Below are 22,712 nucleotides of genomic sequence, written 5' to 3'. Positions count from 1 at the left end.
AGCGCAGGAATACTCTGCGGAACAAACGAGTCAGGCAACATGGAAGGTTGGAAACCATAATTCGCCATAAACGGAGACAATCGGGAGGCAGAATTCCAAGCACTATTGTGAGCAAACTCTGCCCATGGTAATAGGTCTGACCAGTTGTTGTGACGGTCAGAAATATAGCAAGGTAGGAATTGCTCCAAGGACTGATTGGCTCATTCTGCAGCCCCATTAGACTGCGGGTGATATGTAGAGCAGAAAGCAAGCTGAATTCCCAGCTGTGCAAAAAAGGCTCGCCAGAACCGGGACACAAACTGACTACCCCTGTCCGAGGCAATCACCTTGGGTAGCCCATGTAAGCGAAAGATCTCCCAAGCAAAAATGGAAGCCAGTTCCTTAGAAGTGGGCAACTTCTTAAGCGGAATACAATGACACATCTTGGAGAACCGGTCAACCACCATAAGGATAACTGTAGTGCCTTGGGATTTGGGCAACTCCACAATGAAATCCATAGACAGGTGTGTCCAGGGCCTCTCTCTATTGGGTATGGGTTGTAGGAGGCCCACTGCAAGGTGTCGTGGAGTCTTACTCTGTGAACACATGGAACAGGCAGCTACGAAGGCAGTTACATTAGCACATAGACTAGGCCACCAGAATTGTTGGGAAATGGCCCAAACGAGTTGATTCTTACCAGGGTGGCCAGCTGCCTTGGGAGAATGGTAAGTCTGGAGCACAGCAGTACGGAGAAACTCTGGGACAAAGCAGTGGTCACAAGGTTTCTCAGGAGGAGCATCGACCTGAGCAGCAAGAATTTTGTCACCCAAAGGAGAAGTAAGACTGGTGCGAAGGAATCAGGAGGAATCATAGGAACCAGAACCAACTCCAACTTGGAAGTGGAGGAAAATTGTTGTGACAAGGCATCAGCCCTTACATTCTTAGTACCGAGTAAGAATGAGACAATGTAATTGAAACAAGAAAAGAGCCCATCGCGCCCTTCTGGGAGAGAAGCATTTAGCCTCAGACAAGAATGTGAGATTCTTATGGTCAGTAAGAATGAGAACCGGCACAGTGGTACCTTCGAGGAGATGTCTCCGTTCTTTCAGGGCTAAAATGATTGCCAACAGCTCTCTGTCACCAATCTCGTAATTGCACTCGGCAGTTGACAATTTCTTGGAAAAGTAGCCACAAGGATGCATAGCACTCTTAGAGGTAGGACGTTGAGACAGAAGGGCGCCAACACCAGTCTCAGAAGCATCAACCTCAAGAATAAAAGGTAATGTAGAATCAGGATGTGTCAACACAGGAGCAGAAACAAAGGCAGCCTTGAGCCTTTTAAAGGTCCAGAGACCAACTCTGTGGGTTACCATTCTTTCTGGTCATATCGACCAGGGGCTTGACCAGAGATGAGAAGTTACGAATAAAATTCCAATAATAGTTGGCAAAACCCAGGAAACGCTGCAGATGACGTAACCCCCCGGGCGAGGCCACTGTAGGACTGCCGAAAGTTTCTCTGGCTCCATCAAAAAAACAGCAGTGGAAATGACATAGCCCAGGAATTTAACATGTTCCCGATGGAACTCACATTTCTCCAGTTTACAATAGATATTGTTCTCTCTTAATTTCTGAAGCACACGATAGACATCTTTGTGGTGGCTCTCCAGGGACTTGGAAAATATGAGGATATCATCGAGATAAACCACCACACACAACTGCAACAAATCTCAGAGGACATTGTTAATAAATTTGGGCGTTACAAAGGCCAATAGGCATTGCGAGATACTCATAATGGCCTGTTCTGGTATTAAACGCAGTTTTCCACTCATCGCCCTCCTAATTCCTCACGAGATTGTAAGCCCCTCTCAGATCAAACTTAGTGAAAACCGTTGCTCCCTTGAGGCGGTCAAATAACTCTGTAATCAAGGGGATCGGGTAGGCATTCTTAATCGTGAAACGATTTAGACCCCTATAATCAATACAAGGTCTCAGTTCACCGCTCCTCTTCTTCACAAAGAAAAAAACAGCACCATCAGGAGACGAGGATTTGCGGATGAAACCCAGAGAAAGTGCGTTTGCAACATGCCCCTCCATGGCTTTATCCTCCAAGACCGACAAAGGGTAAACCCAGCCACGAGGGGGAGTGGCACCAGGTTGAATGTCAATTGCGCAATCATACGGCCAGTGTGGAGGCAAACTACCGGCTTGACCTTTGTCAAAGACATCGCTAAAATCACAGTACTCCTCTGGCAGGGAGGAGAGTGAAGAAGTACACAGGACCTTGGCTACCTTCCGGAATCATGTTTCACTGCATTGTGGTGACCAGGAGAGAACCTCTGCATGGAGCCAATCAAAAGAGGGGTTGTGCCTCTCTAACCAAGGATAACCAAAAACCAGCGGAAACTTAGGAGAGGAATTCACTTGGAATCGGATTATCTCATGGTGAAGAGCCCCTACGGCCATGGACAATGGAACCGTCTCATGAGTCACATGGGCAGGCTGTAGAGGTCTCCCGTCAAGAGTCTCAATGGCAAGTGGAGTGTCATGCAGCCATTGGAATCGAGTGCTTTGATACAAAGGCAGCATCAATGAACAGGTCTGCAGCCCCAGAGTCGATTAGAGCCTTTATCTCGATAGACGACTCGATAGTTATCCAGGAGGATAAGCCCCTGGTTTTGGTCACCCAAGAAAGGGTGAGAAAAAAAAAGAAAGAAAAGAGAAACACGGAGGGAAGAAGGGGGGGGGATTCGGGACCAAGGAGTTGAAAATAGATAAGAAAGAAAAGGATTGTAGATCACCGAAGAGAAGAGAGAAAAAGGAGAAGGGGAAAACAAAAGTGGTGAAAAATAGAAATGAAAATAAATGAATAAAATAGAAATAGAAAAATAAGGAAGAGAAGAATAAATAAACATTGCAATAAACGATAAACAATTAAATAAATAAATAAAAATAATGAAAGAGATAAATATAAATAGAAAATAATAGAAATAAAAATAAATAAAAATAATAAAAATAAATAAATAAATAAAAATCAAAGTAAATAAATATAAATGCTAATAGAGAATGGAAAATAATAGAAAAAAAATAATAGACCTTTGACCTTGGAGTTTCTTTTCTTTGCTCATTCCCCTTTTCCTTTCCTGAATGTTTACTCACTTATCTGGGCGATGGCCTCATGTCAATGTAATATAGGACTATTTTGGATCCGTTGAGATTTTTTCTCACTGGTATCTTTCCCTACATATAATTAACCTTCAGATTCAATTTTTGAACGTAGGTAGCTTTTGCAACTGCAACCAGGTTCTGAGCATTCCCTCTTCCTCTTTCTTCCTCCACCCTCCCCCCTCTCCCCCCCCTTTTCCCGCTTTCGCTTCCCCTTTTCCTTTTCTCTTTCTTTCTCTTTCTCCCCTCTTTTATTATTTCTATTTTCTATTTAATTTTTTTTTCTTTCTTCCTTATTATTATGATTTATTTTTATTTTCATTTTTATATTTATTATTATTTTTATTTATTTTTATTTTATTTTTATTTCTATTATTTTCCATTTTCTATTAGCATATTATATTTATTTATTTTTATTTATTTTTATTATTTTTATTTTTATTTCTGTTATTTTCTATCTATATTTATCTCTTTCATTATTTTTCTTTCTTTCTTTATTTGTTTAGTGTTTATTGCAATGTTTATTTATTCTTCTCTTCCTTATTTTTCTATTTTATTCATTTATTTTCATTTCTATTTTTCACCACTTTTGTTTTCCCCTTCTCCTTTTTCTCTCTTCTCTTCGGTGCCTCTGTGGGCGGGGCCAGCCAGCGTCATTCGTTTCTATAACATCGGCGGCCCCAGCAATACAGCGTCCCCTGTTGCCTGGTTACCTCCCGTGCATCACACATGTGCAGCCGGCGATGACTGCTGTAGTCCAAAGCAATTACCCCCACACGGCCGCCGCTGTCTCTTCACTGTTTTTGCTCGTTTATCACATGCCTGATGAAGGGGTCCTGCGTGACTCCGAAACATTGCACCTTTTTGTGTTGTGATCATGCAATAAATTAAACCGTTTGGACGCCACCTTGTGCTGATCCTTGGTGTGCTGGCAAATATCTACATTCCCACAGAGGGTTAGCCCAGGCCAAGGCTCTCTCAGAAGGCAAAGATATCATGAACCCTACTTTGCTTCTGTCCGTGGGAAACGCCTGGGGCAGCATCTCAAAGTATATCTTAACTTGGTTGAGAAATCCTCTGCATTGAACTGGATCACCCCAAATTGCTGGGGAAGCGGAGTGGAACAAGACATACCTCTTGTAGAGGTAATACTCAAGGTGGGTGCCTGCACAGAGACTGGCGCAGCATCAGGGACGGCCTGCAACTCAGGTTGTACCGGAGCAGTCACAGTGGGGGATTCCAGGTGAGCCGCGTGACTCAGGAGCGTTTGTAACGCCATGGCAAACTGATCCATGTGGTGATCTTGCTCATCCAATCTGGAAAAAATATTACCAACAATGCGAGGGGCAGGAGGCGGAGCCTAGCGGAGCAGACATGCATTGTTAGAGCTCCACACCGCTGAGGAGAGAAGAGAAGGACAAAGCGGAGCCTGCAGGCTCAAAAGGTATCCATTTGAACCTTTTTGCCCCAGGGAACAAACTGTGAAAGTTTGGGCAGGAAATATGGTACTGGGAGGAAACCGTGGCAGAAATAAAAATCACCTCACAAAGAGCTCACAGGCACTCACTGCAGCTGAAGCAGCTCCAGTCACCTCACAATATACAGCATCAGGGCGCTCTCACAGACAGAAAATGTCACAGCAAGACTCTCCATTTGAGTCAGATACAGAACAAATCCTCTCACAAACTTCTCCACAAGCCTCCTCAGTATCCCCAGTAATATTATTACAATTTGAAAAGATGCTTCATAAGGCTTTAAAACAAACCTCAGACCAAATAACAAAAAGCCTAACCAAAGAAATAAGAGAGCTGGGAAACCGCACCGCAGCCTTAGAAATAAAAATGGATGAAATTGAAATTACAACCCAAGAAAATATAACAGAATTGGAACAATTAAAAAAAGAGAATTTAATACTTCAAACTAAGCTCGAAGATTACGAAAATAGAGCCAGACGTTCAAACTTGCGCATAAGGGGAATACCTGAAACTGTGACAGACCTGCAATCTACTATTACTGCTCTATTACAAGAACTAAAGCCAGATATCCCTATTGAACGTTTAGAACTGGACAGAGTACACAGAGCCCTCACAGCCAAAAAGAAAGATGGACCCCCACGTGATATAATCACAAAATTTCATTATTACAGAACGAAAGAACAAATACTAATTGCTGCAAGAGAAAAAAAGGAACTTAATTTTCAAGGACACAATTATCAAATTTTTGCTGACCTATCCCAACTTACTATTACTAAAAGACGATCCATGAAACCCCAACTAATGGAACTGCAACGCCACAACATTATGTATCAATGGGGCTTCCCCTTTTCAGTCAGATTTAACCACCAAGGTACAATTTACAGAAGCAGATCAGCAGATGAACTACAACAAACCCTTTTAAAATTAAATCTGACAGAACCCACAAGCAGCAACACTCCCACACGGAGAAGAATGGCATCATCTTCACCTTCAGGCAGCACCCAGAAAATTCCAGAACAAAATGGGAATCATCATTCTCACAAAAAAGGCCGTTATGCCACATCATCCATGGACCAAGAAGATTCAATGGACTGACATCCTAATTCCTGATATCTCTTCATTTATTATACTAAGAGATGGTTCTCTATAAAAAACCTGTATTTATAACTGAATGTAACTGCATTCTGATAGTCACACACTGTGTGGGATCATGTTACATTCCAGTTATATTTCTTATTACTTCTGATTCATATAGCCTTAGAATATATAAGTGAAATAAGGAAATTCTTGTTCAGTTATATATTATCAGGTAATAACAATAGATTTATTACTTTTTAGGACAAATATGTTCAATAATCCAGAAGTAATGGAAGCTTTTTCTTTCTTTTCTTAAAACAAATATATTATTACCTAACTAGTTCCTAGAATTATGTTTTTGTTTATTCTAATCTGAAGCAATACAACCTCAATTTTATGAGTTAACATATCTAAACAGTTACATATGAATAAAATATGTAATTGTTTACTCTAAAAGGGTTAAAGTCCCAAAATAATTCAAACTATCTTCATCAATACCAAAGTTATTAACAGTACCTTTCTTTTTTCATCAAGGTTTATTGTGAAAAAAACAAGAGATGCCTCTGTGGAGACGCAGCTCCATATAGTACAATACAGTGTTAGGTATAACATCAGAAACAACATTGAACATCAGTTACATTACAAGAGTTGGTATCAATTGTTTATACTTGTACAACTGTAAGTCTTAATAAAGCAGATATCAATGAATATCATTCGTAGATTCTGTGTTGTTATTCATAGAAAAAGAATAGTTGGAAAAGGAAAAGAGAAAAGAAAGAGAAAAAAAAAAAAAAAAAAAAAGGGTATTAAGGATTAAGCCTTCAGTTTAAGTTAATGGGAATCACTGTTCTTCACTGGACTGTTTTTCAATATTTAGTTTGTCATATGAGAATTAACTCTCCACCAAGATCTATTTCATAACATCCAAATATGCCTGTGAGTATTTATATATAAGCCAAGGTGACCAAGTTTTGTGAAATCTTTCCACATTTTCTCCTGCTTGTGCGATAGTCTCTTCCATCTCGTAAAACTCCTCTATCTTATTAAGCCAGTCCTGTATGGATGGAATTTTTGTAGATTTCCAGTACAGTGGGATGACTGCTTTGGCCGCATTTAAAAGATGTTTGGTAAGTGAGTGTTTATACCTCTTAATGGGGAATTCCGTGACATGCAGGAGACATGCTGCTGCGTCTAACTTTAGTTTTGTTTCTGTTATTAAGTATATCATCTCTCTGACCTTTGCCCAGAATGTGTTCAATATTGGGCACTGCCACCAAATGTGGAGCAATGATCCTTTGTCAGAGTTACAGCGCCAGCAAGTATCCGAGTGGTCTGGAAACCAAGAGTGTAGTTTCACTGGTGTGGCATACCATTGAGTAAGTAATTTGTATGCTGTTTCTTGAGTTTTTGTGCTCAGGGAGCATTTATGAGCAAAAACACATGCTTTCATCCATTGTGAAGTCGTCAATGGAATACCTAGTGCCCTCAACCAGCTCTCTCTGAGATCCCCTTCACCCTTATCTTCCCCATCCTGGATCCAGCGGTATGCTAGTGATGTCACTTTAGAGATGGGTTCCTCTGTCTGACATACTGACTCTAATTCTGTTAGTGGTCTATTGAAATTTTGTTTTCTTTGTGTTCTATTAAGGAAGCTACGGCATTGGAAATAAGTCCAAAGCTGTAGGTCAGGTAGTTTGTTTGTATGTTTAAGATCTGTGAAGTCTCTAAACTCTTGATTGTGAAAACATTGTGAAGCTAATAGGGGTTTATTTGTGTCGTTCGCTTGAAGTGATCGGTTCCCCATTCCTGGTGGGAAATTGGGGTTATTCTGTAGTGGGGTGAGCGGACTGAGCAGTGATGAGAAGTTGGTAAGTTTCGTTAACTTGTGAAAGATTGATAAGGTGGTGCCCACTAAGGGATGTAACCTCATCTCTGCTGGGAGGCTACTCCACCGAATCCATGGTGAGTATTTAATTGGTGTATGGCTCAATTTTTCCTCAATTTCTACCCAATCTTTGAATGTAGAATGGCAGTGCCAGTCTATTATCCTAGTTATGTGAGAGGCCATGTAGTACGCACGGAAGTCTGGGATTCCCATTCCCCCTTTGTCTTTGGGCTTGGTAAGTCTAGAAAATCTCACTCTAGGTTTCTTGTGGGCCCAAATAAATTTCGTTTGAGTTGTATGAAGCACTTTAAAGAAGTTTTGGGGAATTTTTATCGGTAAGTTTCTAAATAGATACAGTACTCTTGGTAAAATGACCATTTTACATATAGCTGCCCGACCGAACCAGGATAAACCTTTTGAGTGCCAGTTTTGTAAGTCTGAACATATTGTTTTCAGTAAGGGAGTGAAATTATATTCAAAAATTTGAGATAATTTAGGGGTCAACCATATTCCTAGATATTTAAGCGCTGTGTTTACCCATTTAAAGGGACAATTTGATTGGATAGTATCTAATTTATTTGTGGGGATCGAGATATTTAAAATTTCCGACTTGGTATAATTAATTTTGAGGTTTGAGAAATACCCAAAGATAGAGAACTCTTTCATTAAGGAGGGGAGTGAAATATGAGGGTTCCTTATGAAGAACAACAAGTCATCCGCATATGCCGCCACCTTGTATTCTTTTTTCCCCACCTCGAAGCCCTGTATTGCCCTCTCTGCTACAATCCGTCTGACAAATGGCTCTAAGGTTAGGATAAACAGCAGGGGCGAGAGAGGGCATCCCTGTCTCGTCCCGTTTTTGATTTCGACTGTGCTTGAGAGGGAGCCATTGATCTTCAGCTGCGCAGAAGGGTTTTTATAGAGCGTAGAGATCCAAGACATCATATTGTTTCCCAAGCCAATGAACCTGCATGTTTCTAGCATGAAATCCCAGGCTACGCGGTCAAAGGCCCTCTCCGCGTCTGTGGACAGGAGAAGGCCTTCGAATTTCCGCATCCCTGCCGCATGCATCAAATTGAGCGTTTTGATAACATTATCTCTGGTTTCTCTTCCTGGCATGAATCCTGCTTGCTCGCTTCCTATCAATTTGTGAAGTAAAGGTTTCAATCTGTTTGCTATTATTTTTGACATCAATTTCACATCAAGATTCAGCAGCGAAATTGGCCTGTAGCTTGCGCATTCTGTCAGGTCCTTGTTTGGCTTGGGAAGAATTGTAATATGTGCCTTAAGGAAATCCGCCGGAATCTCCCTGGGCTTAGACATGTAGTTCAGGGCCTTTAGTAATGGTCCCAGTAGAGTTTCCTGGAATGTTTTGTAATAAATTGCTGTGAAGCCGTCCGGTCCCGGACTTTTTCCTGTCTTTAGGTGTTTGATCACTTGTTGCAGTTCATAAGTTTCTATGGGATTTTCTAGTTGGGTAATATCTTCAGTTGACAGTGAGGGAAGTTTAGAGTCTATCAGATATTGACGTATGGCATGTAATCTTGTTCCTTGAATTGAGCTAGGTTTCTGTGGGTTGGGTAAGTTATACAAGGATGTGTAATAATTATGAAAATGGTGTGCAATTTTTTCGGTAGTGATGTCTAGTTTCCCTTCTTTTGTTCGTATGCCTGAGATATTTTGTTGTGTTTTCGCGTTTTTTATGGCTCTTGCTAGTAGGCTACCTGTTTTGTTGCCTTGTTCGTAGTAGATTTTTTTTCTAAAAAATAGGAATCTTTTAGCTCTTGTGTCAAAGATCTGTTGGAGTGATTTTCTATGGTTTAAAAGTTCATTTGCCGTATGTTCTGTCAGGGATTGTTTATGTAGGGATTCTAGGGTGCGAATCTTCTCTGTCAGAGATTTAATTTCATTTTCCCTCTCTCTTTTGCGGTAAGCGCCCATTCTAATGAGTTCTCCTCTAATTGTGCATTTATGTGCTTCCCATATTGAAAGGGGGTTGATGTCTGGTGTGGAGTTAGTTTTGAAGTAGTCTGATAATGATGTCGCTATATGAGGGAGTGTAGTTGGATCTGTTAACAGTGCTGAATTTAATCTCCATGTGTTTGCTTTGGGTCGGTGTTCTGTGAATTTCAACGACATTGAAATTGGGGCATGATCTGAGAAGGTCTGTATCCCTATTTTAGCTCCAGAGACTATATCTAAGTCTCTTTGTGATATAAAGACATAATCTATTCTTGAGTATCTGCAATGGGGAATGGAATAGAAGGTGTAATCTTTTCCCTCGGGGTTAATGAATCTCCAAGAGTCTATTAGTTGAAGCGAGTTCAGTAATGTTTTGATTTGTTTGAGTATTTTGTATGTGATATAGGTTTTGCCTGTGGACGTGTCACTGAGAGGGTTTAGTGGGACATTAAAGTCCCCCCCTAAAATGATACATCCTGAGCCAAAATCTTTGAGTTGTCCAACAATTTTACGGCAGAAGGTAAGGTGTGCCGTGTTGGGGAAATAAACATTTGCTAGTGTAATAGGCTTACCGCAGCAGTTCCCTTTCAGGAATATAAACCTTCCTTCTGGATCTATGAGTTTGTCAGTTAATTCAAAGGAAGCCTCCCTACCAATGAGTATGGACACTCCCTTGGATTTTGCTAGGTCATTCGTTGCATGGTATGCTTGTGTGAAGAATGAGTCTGTCATTTTGGGGATTTGTTGAGTTTTAAAGTGCGTTTCCTGTAAAAATACAAAACGTGGTTTACCTTTTTTGAGTTCCTTTAAGAGGGTCCTGCGCTTTTCAGGAATGTTCAGGCCCTTCGTGTTGTGAGAGATTACTGTAGGCTCATGTCCTAGGGATGAGTATGCCATCCTGAGGGTTCAGAGAGAGCTGTCGAGGCAATAACTGGAGAGATAACTGAAGTTTCCAATGAATTATACTTTATCCCTTAAAAGGTATAGGTAAAGAGAAATGAGGAAAAGAGAACAAGGAATTAGTACTCTGAAAGTGAGAGCACTTAAAAAATAAGAGTGAGATAATGTGATCTCCTTGGACACCCAATGGGGCCAAGGTAAAATGTTAGTGCCTCCTGCCAGGAAAGTCCTCTCCTGTCAAGGGGCACTTTGTCAGAGCGTGATTGGCAGCCGTCCAATCACTTTGGTTATTCCAACCAGACAGATTAGATTAAACTGAATTAAAAATATAACACTCAATTAGTGAGCAATAACCGGCAGCAGCCCTAGTAAACATATTGTAAACGCTAATGGTCAACATTGCACCCTAATATCAACCATGAAGGAGCATACAATCTCCCCTGATCTCTTTGACCCAGATAACTTTACAGGTAGAGATGTCGATGAGTTGTTTGATCATTTCTCTATTCTCCTGGGAGATTTCAAGGCCCCCCTCCAAGCGGGGGTATCATCTTGTCGTCTTCCCTTTAGAGGTGGATTTAAATTAAACCTATAATTTTGCGTTTTATTTTGCTTTTTTTTTTTTTTTTTTTTTTTTTTTTTTTGAGTTTTAAAGATATTTCTTTCATCGACATTTCCATAATCAATGCTTGCTGAAGTGAGATATTGACAGTTATGCTTCAAGAACTGCACATACCCATTAGTATCAACTATTCTGATTTGTTTTCTTTACAACCATATTTTATCTGTAGAATTGGCCTAAGCCATCTTGGGGGGTAAAAGCAACAGTCCCCATAAACATAAATTCCAACTAAAACTGCTGAGCTATAAGAACTGGTACTTAGTGTGTTGTTGATTCTTGATGTGGAGTTCCATTCTACCAGATAAAACGAAACCAGCCGAAGTGACTCGAAATGTTGATGCCAGCAAGCATTAACTTTGGGGTCAGCATTCAAAGTGATATTTCAGGAAAGATGCTCGTCCTCTTCCTTGTGTAGTGTGGTTTTCTATGGACATTTTCAGGCTTCTTCAGAGCCCCTGGGAGTGTGAGGTCTGTTATTTGGAGTCCCCGCTTGTGAACCTCCAGGGCGTGCTGATTTCATCTTCTTGGAGATGCGTTTATCGGGCGATGAGAAGGGGGATCTTTCCAGTGGAGGTAGCATGAATTCCTGATACCACTCTGGCAGTTCTACCTGTTCCAAATGTAACGCTTGGCAAAAATCTGGGAGATCTTCTGGTGATCGCAAGATATGCTGTCTTCCATTTTGGTTCACTAGGAGTGCGAATGGGAATCGCCATGAATAGCGGAGGTCCTTTTCTCTCAGCTTGTCTAGTAATGGTCTAAGAGCTCTGCGGTTCTTTAGGGTGATCTGAGACAGATCATGAAATAGCATGATGGTTTCTCCATTAAAGACTATCTGATCATTCCTGCGTGCTTTCCTCATGATGTCTTCTTTTAAAGCAAAGCTCTGTAAACAGCATATGATGTCACGTGGTGGCATGTTGTCAGGGCCTCTTGCTCTGAGTGCTCTGTGAGCTCTTACAAATTCAATGTCTGTCTCCTCTGGTCTTTCTAGCAGGCTGTTAAAAACCCTCTGTAAAGCTGGGGTTATTTGATCAGCCTCCACAGTCTCTGGGATCCCCCGCACTCTAATATTGTTCCTTCTGCCTCTGTTATCTAAATCCTCGAGATGTTTATTGATCTCTATAAGTTGCTGGGACTGTGTCTGTGTAACTCTGTCCAGGCGATTAAGAGCCTTATCCCTGCATCTGCCTGCATGTTCTGCCGTGGCCATCTTGTCTGTGAGGATCAGCATACTGGATTTTAGATCCGTTATCGCCGCCGAAAAGGTGGCTTTTATGTCAGCTGCAAAGCCTGACATGCCGGCATATGTTAGGGGGAGGTCAGAGTGAGGGGTAATCCTACCGTTCTCCTCAGCCGCTGATTGTGAGTCCTCACTGAAGTCGTCCTCCATTACATGCGGCGGCGCCATCTTGGCTCCTAACAGGCCTTCTCGTGCAGGCGGGGGATTCCGGAACAAATCTCCAATGTTCCTTCCCTGATAAGCTGCCGATGCGCGGCGTGATCTCGTGCGGGGTGTCCCTGTGTTCCTCTTGCTCATTATCGAGTGCTTTGGGTGCAAGGTGACGGGTTAGGGCTGCCTGGATGCCGGAGCTCTTGTTTCAAGCGTCCATCGCTGTTGCGCGCCAAGCCACGCCCCCTAACAGTACCTTTCTAACTGAATTATTTAGCCTAGGGCAAGACTAACCATATACAACCACCCTGGAATAAATAATTTCAACAAAAACTATATTCTGCACTCCAATTAATGAAACATCATTTTGATGTCTTTTGACATAGCACTTCTCTCCTGTAAGCGGAAGATCCGTGTACCCCCATTAGCCCTCCTCATTCTCCCAACCATATTATGTGGGAGTGTGACGAAGGCACTTATTCCCCTGAGAGAGATATTTATTCTCTTTCACAGGTAAATTGTGATTACTTGCAAAAAATAATTTATACAATGTATCATCTAATCTCATATGTTTTTTGTTTACTCTTTACTCCAGAATTCACTGGTTTCTTTTCTATCTATTCATCTCTTCAGTCCACACAGGTTGATCTGCGCAGTCAGCTCTGCATAACAAAAAGTAAGTCAAAACTATTTGATCTATTGCCATGGCACCACTAAATATACTTTCCCTGAATGTTCAGGGAATAAATGTCCCTCAAAAAAGGACCAAAGCCTTCCGTACTTTCCATAACAAGAAGGCTCACATAGTATGCCTCCAAGAAACACACTTCACCAAAGATTCTACTCCAAAATATATTTCTCCTTTTTATCAACAAATTTACACGGCTTCTGCCTGTACCAAGCAAAGGGGAACTCTAATTGCATTTCACCGATCCACACCATTCACCTTATCATCAGAAATTAAAGACCCAGAAGGTAGATACCTGATACTCATGGGTTATATAATGGATACAGCAATCACGGTGATTTCCTACTACGCTCCTAACAAACAACCTACACCATTCCTCTCACATATATTACAAGTGATTAATACACACAAAATAGGAACAGTGATAATGTGTGGGGATTCGAACCAGGTCCTCCTCCCATTTCTAGATAAATCACCTTTTACACCATCCAAAATAACCTCTAGATTACCTTTTTCTCAACTTCTTTCCAAATACAATCTGGTAGATTCATGGAGAGAAAGTAACCCAATGAAAAAGAAATTCACTTATTTCTCGCACCCTCATCAAACCTTCACCAGAATAGATCATATTTTTCTAACAATAGGAATGATACCAGAAATTACTGCATCAGATATAATTCCGATTCCGTGGTCTGACCATAATGCAGTATACACTACTATAGCCTCAGCCATACCAAAAGCGCATGACCCAACGTGGTACTTACCGGACATAATGCTCAAACACCCACTACATCAGATGGCCATTGAACAAGCTTTAAAGGAATACATATCAATTAATAATACAACAGACATCTCCCCAATAACACTGTGGGAAGCTCATAAGCCTGTCTTGCGTGGTACAATACAAAGACAAATGGCACTATTTAAACGGGAACGCAAAAATCTAGCAAAAAAACTAGAACTCAATTTTAATGCAGCCTACATATCATTTCAAGATAATCCATCTCAGAGTACAAAATCTCATCTGGAAAAATCTAGATTGGAATACGATCTATTTCTCACTGAGTCAGTTGATAAATCCCTCAAACGCTCCAAACACAATTTCTACATGAATACAAACAAACCAGGTACATATTTGGCTCGGGCATTAAATTCAACTAACAAATCTTTCAAACCAATACGTTTGAAATTATCAAAAAATGTTTACACTTGTAATCCAGTTAAAATAGTCCATAAATTTCACTCACATCTCGCAACTTTATACAAGACAAACAATGAATTTAATCCTACAGAGGCTGAATCCTTCTTCTCAAAAATAACCTTACCTGAATTATCTCAGAATCAAAAAAGCAGTTTGGATGAGCCTATAACTATAGATGAAGTTGCTAACGCCATAAAAGACCTAAAACTTAACAAAAGACCAGGCCCAGACGGCTACTCGGCTTTATACTATAAAACATTCTCAGAAATACTCTCTCCCATTCTCACTGAAACTTTTAACAATCTTCTAGATGGACATTCTTTTCGGCAAGAAACACTAATGGCAATTGTTTGTATGATCCCAAAACCCGTTTCTGATGATACTTCCTGTGTGAATTATCGGCCTATCTCTCTGTTAAACCTCGATATTAAATTATTAGCAAAAATAATAGCAAAACGCCTCAATAGCATTATAGGAAAATTAATACATAGAGATCAAGTAGGCTTCATGCCAAATAGACAGGCAGGCGATAATATACGCAGGGCAGTGTTATTGGCACATATTGCTAAAAAACGGAAAATCCCTTTATGTTTTCTATCTCTCGATATTAAGAGGGCATTTGACACAGTATCCTGGCAATATATGCAATATTCATTACAAAAATGGGGTTTTGGACCCCACTTTTTAACATGGATCAAAGCATTATATAATAAACCCAAAGCCTATATAAAATATGCTGGATACAAATCTGAAGCCTTTAATATCGAAAGAGGTACCCGACAGGGTTGCCCATTATCTTCCTTATTATTTGCTCTTATACTCGAACCCATGGCCCAATACATCAGAACAAACCAAACTATAACTGGCATTGAAGTAGGAGGTATTACACACAAATTATGTATATTTGCAGACGATATATTACTTTTTCTATCATCACCACAGGTCTCTGGTCCTAACTTAATACCAGCTCTTGATGGATTTGCAGCCCTATCCGGCCTTATGATTAATCCTAAGAAATGCCTAGTGCTTAATATTTCACTCACAAACATGGAATTGATCCCGGCTAGGGCTGCACTCCCATTCACATGGGCAGAAAAATCAATCCCATATCTTGGAATTCATTTAACAGCATCTCATTCTGACTTATTCTCAACCAATTATCCTCCTGTATTAAGACAGATCACAAATCTAATAAAACAATGGTCGCAACTTCCTTTATCCTGGATAGGGAAGATTAATGCAATCAAAATGACTATTCTACCCAAATTGCTTTATCTATTCAGAGTCCTCCCTATTCCAATTCCTTCCTATTTTTTGAGAATAGTACAAAAAAAAGCAACTTCGTTTATATGGGGCTCTTCTAAACCACGTATACCTATACACACACTACATCTTCCCAAAAATAAAGGAGGCCTGGGATACCCTAATTTTACTAACTACTACAGAGCAGCACATTTGGCCAGTTTGTCCAAATACCATGCAAAACAGGAAATCCCATTATGGGTATTTATAGAGGCTTCAGAAAATGACCCTCTATTAATATCAAATTTATTATGGCTTGATCCTAAAGACCGCTTTAAAATTCATAATCCCATAACTAAACACTTCTTATCTCTCTGGGATAAACTAAAAACCAAATATCAGTTACAATCTCCACACAATCCTCTCCTTTCTTTTATCAGAAATCCGGCCAAATTCTTTTAAAGCTTGGACAACATCAGGCATTCAGACACTAAATGACTTCATAGCATCTAAATCATTCCTTTCATTCCCATCGCTTAGAGAAAAATATGATCTACCAAACTCTGAGATATTTAGATATCTCCAAATCAAAAATTTCTATACACCATTCCTAAAGGGGGATACACCATTATCCCAATTATCCATTTTTGAATCAATCTGTACAAAAGATCCATTTGCTAAAGGTATAATTTCATCACTTTATAATCAATTATATGGAGTAGCAAATCTTAATAGACCCTCTTACGTTCAGAGGTGGGAGGAGGACCTGGGATGAACTTTAGAAGACACGGACTGGTCTAACATATGGCTCACATCTAAGTCATCTTCACCCAACATCTTAGCACTGGAGACAAATTATAAAGTCCTAACTCGCTGGTACCTTGTACCCGCTAGAGTGGCAAAATATTCACCTAATACCTCAGCTCTTTGTTTTCGAGGATGCCCAGAAATAGGCACATATTTACACATATGGTGGACGTGCCCAGTAATCCAAACCTTCTGGAAGGAAGTCTTTGTGATTGCATCTAAAATATTTAAAAAAATAATACAACCAGATCCATATTTAACTTTACTTAATCTAAAACCGGAATGGTTAACACTCTCTCAATTCAAACTTATGATCCAACTAATAATGGCTGCAAAACAAACAGTGGCCAAGGCATGGAAATCTCCTACATTGGTACTAGCAGAAACAATTCACAGAATGAATAATACAATGTCCCATGCTAAGATGGTAGCCATCGATCAAAATCAAATTCCAAAATTTGAAAAGCTTTGGCATCCTTGGATAAAACAACAGTTCCTGTCAAATTTCAATGACTCTGTCCTGTTCCCATGGTAACAGATTAAATAACTTACAGAGACACCCATTCTAAGGCTTCAAAGAGAACTAAAAAGAATAATAAACTGACGAGCGGGAAATGATATATATCTTTAATTTAGGTTTACGTGAACCCAATGTTTAATATTTGAAATTTCATGATATTTACCTATATAAACCCTACTGTAAAACAATGAGCTTACTTTATAGATCCTTGTAAACTTACTTTATGTATCTTTATAACATTGTATACTCAATAAACTTCTTTTGACAAGGAAAAAAAAAAAAAAAAAAAAAAAAATATTACCAACAAGTGGATTGACTGTATCTTTTGAATTCATGGCCTTCGCCTACAGTCAGAAACCATGAACCAGACTGAGACAGAAGTACAGTAAAATAACACTTGTTTATTAATAAAAATAAAAAAGGTAAATAGAGTAAGTGTAGTCAAAGCATAGCCAGAGTCCAGTAACCAAATCAGGTAGTCAGCCAAGCCAGAGTTCAGTAACCAGATTGGGTAATAAGCCAAGCCAGTGTTCAGTAACCAGATCGGGTAATCAGCCAGGCCAGAAGTCAGGGATCCAAGTAGAGGAACAGCAAGCAAGATAAGGAGCCAGAAGATATGTCAGCAAAGCCAGTCTTTAAACAGGAACACAGGAGATGGTTTCTTGTGATGTGACTAAGGTGAAGGCAGGAATGAAGTGAGCTGGAGATCTTAAAGTAGGCGGGACTGACGAGCAGATCCACAACAGCTGGTTAACTGTGGAGAGAGATGAGAGCTGGCAATTAGCCGACAGCTGAGCAGCCTGCTCAGAGAAGGAAGGGCTGAGCCAGCCCTGACACTGCTGCCTTTTCAGCTGGTAGACTCTGCCCCCTTTTGAAAATTTGTAGAATGTGCTGTACCACAGTGACAGGTTCCAAAACGACATTTCTTTTCACAGAAGGCCATTCCGTCTCTCTGCCGTCATGTGGAAGGCAATGTTTTGGCCTCGTTGGACAGGGCGGTCAGCAGTAAGGTTCTTATTACTGCCGACTCATGGTCTAGCAAGGAATGGGCAGAGACTTTACTTTTCCTTCACGGCACACTGGGTAACTCTGCTGGCAGCTGGGAAGGATGCACGACAGAGTTCAGTGTTGTTGGAGCTTGTTCCTCCAACATGCCTCCAAAAAGCTAGTGGTGATTCTGCCAAAGCTCTCTCCTCCACCCTTCCTCTTCTTCTTCCTCTATGGCCTCTTCTGCAGATTTGTCCTCTGAACCAGCAGTGCTCTGTAAGCATTCAAGGGGCTACGCAAGCAGTCAGGCTAAAAGATGCCATGTGGTGCTTGAGTTGGTCTGTCTAGAGGACAGTAGCTACACCGGGGCAAAAATTCTGTCAGCTCTGCAGGGGCAGGCTCAGAGGTGGTTGATGCCATGCCAGCTTCAGCCAGGAATGGTTGTATGTGACAGTGACACCAACCTTCTCTCCGCCCTCTGACAGGGACACTTGACCCAAGTTCCATGTTTGGCACACGCCCTCAATTTGGTGGTGCAGTGGTTCTTGACCAGGTACCCAGGCTTACAAGATCTCCTGAGGCAGGCCAGAAAAGTCTGTGGTCATTCCTGCCAGTCATACAATGCCAGTGCTCGGCTGGCTGACATTCAAAGGGAATTCAACCTGCCCACCAACCGCTTAATTTGTGACATGCCCACCAGGTGGATCTCAATATTGGCAATGCTGCAGCATCTGCACACACAGCAGAGGGCCATTAATGAGTACTTGTATGAGTATGGGACCAGGACAGGGTAAGGGGAGCTTGGCTCGTTTTTGCCATGCCAATGGCTACTGATCAAGGATGCATGCACTGTCCTGTCACCATTTGAGGAGGCCACAAGGATGGTGAGTAGCAGCAATGCATGCATCAGTGACACTGTCCCTCTAGTCTTCCTGCTGGAGCACACGCTTCATGGAATCATGGACAGGGCACTTGAGGCAGAACAGCAGAAGGAAGAGGAGGACTTCCTTTCCTCTCAAGGCCCCCTTTATCCAGATAGAATTCCTACAGGCCCCCCAAACACACAGGAAGAAGAGGAGGAGGAGGATTGTATCAGCATGGATGTAGAGGATAACACTCAGCAGCAGTCTTTGAGGGATGGTTTTCAGTCCTCAGAAACCCAAGGAGCTGTATGGCCTCCCTGATGCTGCAAAGCCTGTGAAAGAAACGTAGGATTCGTGGTATCAAGGAGAGGGATCATTACTGGCTGGCAACCCTTCTTGATCCACATTACAAGGGTAAGGTTGCAGAACTCATCCTGCCTTCGTAGAGGGTGCAGGGGATGAAACATCTTCAGGAGGCCTTGAAGAAAGGTTTGTGCAATGCATTTCCAGACTCTGGGAGGTTATCGTTTCCTGGTTCTGGACAATGTGTTGCTGAGGCTTCGTTCCGTCAGAGGAAGAGCAGTGGAGAAGGTGGCCGGCTGACCGATGCCTTTAAAAAAATTTTAGTCCTCAGAGCCAAGGTCTGATCGGTTCAAGCAACCATCGCCAGTGTCTGCATTATATGGTGGAGGAATATCTAGGGGCAAGAGCAGACTTGGAGCCCTCTCCAACAGACAATCCACTGGGTTACTGGGTCTTGAAGATGGACCACTGGCCAGAACTTGCTCAATATGCAATCAAGCTACTGACCTGTCCTGCATCCAGTGTGCTTTCTGAACGCACTTTCAGTGCTGCTGGAGAGTTTGTAATGGATCAAAGAGTGCACCTGTCCACAGACTCCATTGATAGGCTCACATTTATAAAAATGAATCAGTCCTGGATCAGCAGCTATCAAGCACCTGATGCTGATGTAACTGATTGAATTTGCTATGGATCTGGGATCCCTTGAAGACTGCCTATCCTATTCCTCCTCAATCTTGATGATGCTAGCTTCCAACAATATTTTTGGTTTAGGGCACCACCACCAAAGCCCAATTTTTCTGCCCCTGTTTAACAGGGGTATGCAATTACAATTTTGATATAATATTTCACAACAGGGCCCGTTCCTGCGCCCAACAAGAGTAACTGTGAGGGGGTACAGTGTTCTGGCACCATTAACACCAAAGGCCCAATTTTTCTGCAGAGTATATAGTGCAGTCCGAATAGTTTATATACTGCTGTTCAGAGAATATAGTGCCTGGGGCCCTGGGGGAACCCCACACCATTTTTTTAAAAGTTTTGGTGTGGGGTTCCCCTTAATATCCATACCAGACCTGAAGGGCCTGGTATGGATTGGGGGGGACAGCAATGCCATTTTTTTTTTGTATTTTTGGTGCGGGACTGGTAATGGACTGGGGGGAACCCACGCTGTTTTTTTCAATGATTTTTACCTATATTGCAGGGATCTGACAATACATTACAGCCGCAAGCAGTTTTTAATGATATTTTTTTCCTTTAGAAATGTCATTTTGCTGTGATACTGTTATAAACATGGGAAAGATGTGCTACTTTACAGGCAGACAAAGAGACCCCCCCAGGCATGATATTTAAAGGAATATTTCATTTTTATTGTTTCACTTTAAGCATTATTAAAATCACTGCTCCTGAAAAAATGTACATTTTTAAACCTTTTTTTGCATTGATACATGTCCCCTGGGGCAGGACCAAGGCCCCCAAACACTTTTGGCAACTTTTTATGTTCGCGTTCCATAGACTTTAATGGTGTTCACGTGTTTGCACAAATTTTTTGCCTGTTCGCATGTTCTGCTGCAAACCAAACCGGGGGGTGTTCGACTCATCCCTAGTCACTATAGAAAAATCTATAGTCCAAATGGAGTAGAGCTCTTTTCAGATACAGAGCAATCTTAGAGTATTCTGGAAAATTCTGGGTGACCCCCATTTTCTGGGTGGGTGTCAATGTTGCAACAATAGAAGACTGAAAACACTTGTAGCTTGGAGCTTTTAAATCAACAAATGAAAGACTGGAGACATGCTGAAGAGCAGCTTTTTGCTTTCAAAGAAATAGGGATGGATTATAAAGTCTCTCCCATGAGCCCACTGTACAGATTTGGAAGTGCTCCATTCCTGGTCAGTATAAGAACAGGAGAGAGGGAAGTGGCTGAGAAGGTTACAAAATAAAAGTAACTGTACTGAAGGTGCAGTTACACTTTAAATTAAGAAAAAAGTGATTATTGAGCTATCTGAGGCATACTTTATACTATTTGCAGGTAGTATGGAGTAAAAGAGATTAGTGAGGTAGACTGCAAGAGAGCAAAGGTTTGTAGATTCTTTATCTACCCCATACATGTTTCTAAGTAGAATGCGGGGTCCCTCCAGTGCTAATGACCATTGATATAAGCTCTTGTAGAGGATATGTTTACAGATACCCACTCTTGATTAGGTTTTACAAACTGAAGTTCCTGTTGCTTTCATAAAGCGGGTTTAATAGAATCATTATGCACAAAACATGTTTCATTACAATAAAAAAAATGTTTGGTACACTGTAGCAATAATTATTTTCCACAAGTGCCAGCCTTATATCAATACCAGGCACATGTCTACTACACTTTTTTTATATTTAATAGCAAGACATAATCTTTCATTTATTTTATAGACTTATGCTGTGTACACATGATTGGAAATTTGGCCAACAAAAGACCAGTGAGAGCTTTTGGTTGGAAAATGCGACCGTGTGTATGCTCCATCAGACTTTTGCTGGACGAATTTTTGCCAGCAAAAGATTGAGAGTATGTTCTTAATTTTCCCGACGGAAAAAGTTTCTATCGGAAATTCTGTTCATGTGTATGCAATTCCGATGCGCAAATAAACACGCATGCTCAGAATCAAGTACAAGACGGAGCCGCTCAGTCTGGTAAAATGACCATTACTAATGGAGATGGCACATTCATCACACTGCAAATTTTTAAATCTTTCAATGCAGCGCATTCTCTTCTTCGTTATAATGCTAGAAGAATGAAGTTGTTTTACTGCTCATATTCACACAGACTTCTCACAAACGTATTTCTTTATTATTTCTTGTGATCTCCTGAATAAACTTTTTGGTTTTTAAAGCCAGATCTCCCTAATAATGTTTAGAATTAATTTTCATAGTCATTTTTTAATTTTTTTGGAATCAAGAGCTCCTGTTGTTTTTTTTTTTTTTATTAATTTATAGTGATTTCCATATTTTTTTGTATGTCACGTTTCCTCTTTTAAAATATTTTATTGTTTTGAGTTAAATATAGTTCAGGTTTACAAAGAAAGATAATAACAATCTTGTATATATAAGGTAACAGGCAATTGTAATGTATCACATAGGTGAATTATGGTATGAAAAGTAACACAATATATCATAAACGTTTATATCATTTTAAGTGAATACAGAAAACAAGAATTATACAAATTAAAGGTAAAGTATAGGAGGTATGGGGTTGGAATAAGTTTTTTAAGAAGTAGGGATGAGCCAAACACCCCCCTGTTCGGTTCGCACCAGAACATGTGAACAGGAAAAAAGTTCGCTCGAACACGCGAACACCGTTAAAGTCTATGGGACACGAACATGAATAATCAAAAGTGCTAATTTTAAAGGCTTATATGCAAGTTATTGTCATAAAAAGTGTTTGGGGACCCGGGTCCTGCCCCAGGGGACATGGATCTATGCAAAAAAAAGTTTTAAAAACGTCCGTTTTTTCAGGAGCAGTGATTTTAATAATGCTGAAAGTCAAACAATAAAAGTGTAATATCCCTTTAAATTTTGAACCTGGGGGGTGTCTATAGTATGCCTGTAAAGGGGCGCATGTTTCCCGTGTTTAGAACAGTCTGACAGCAAAATGACATTTCGAAAGAAAAA

The sequence above is a fragment of the Aquarana catesbeiana genome, linkage group LG11 (genome assembly GCF_042186555.1).
Source record: "Aquarana catesbeiana isolate 2022-GZ linkage group LG11, ASM4218655v1, whole genome shotgun sequence".
Taxonomy (NCBI): Eukaryota; Metazoa; Chordata; class Amphibia; order Anura; family Ranidae; genus Aquarana; species Aquarana catesbeiana.
This window is presented reverse-complemented; position numbering follows the sequence as displayed.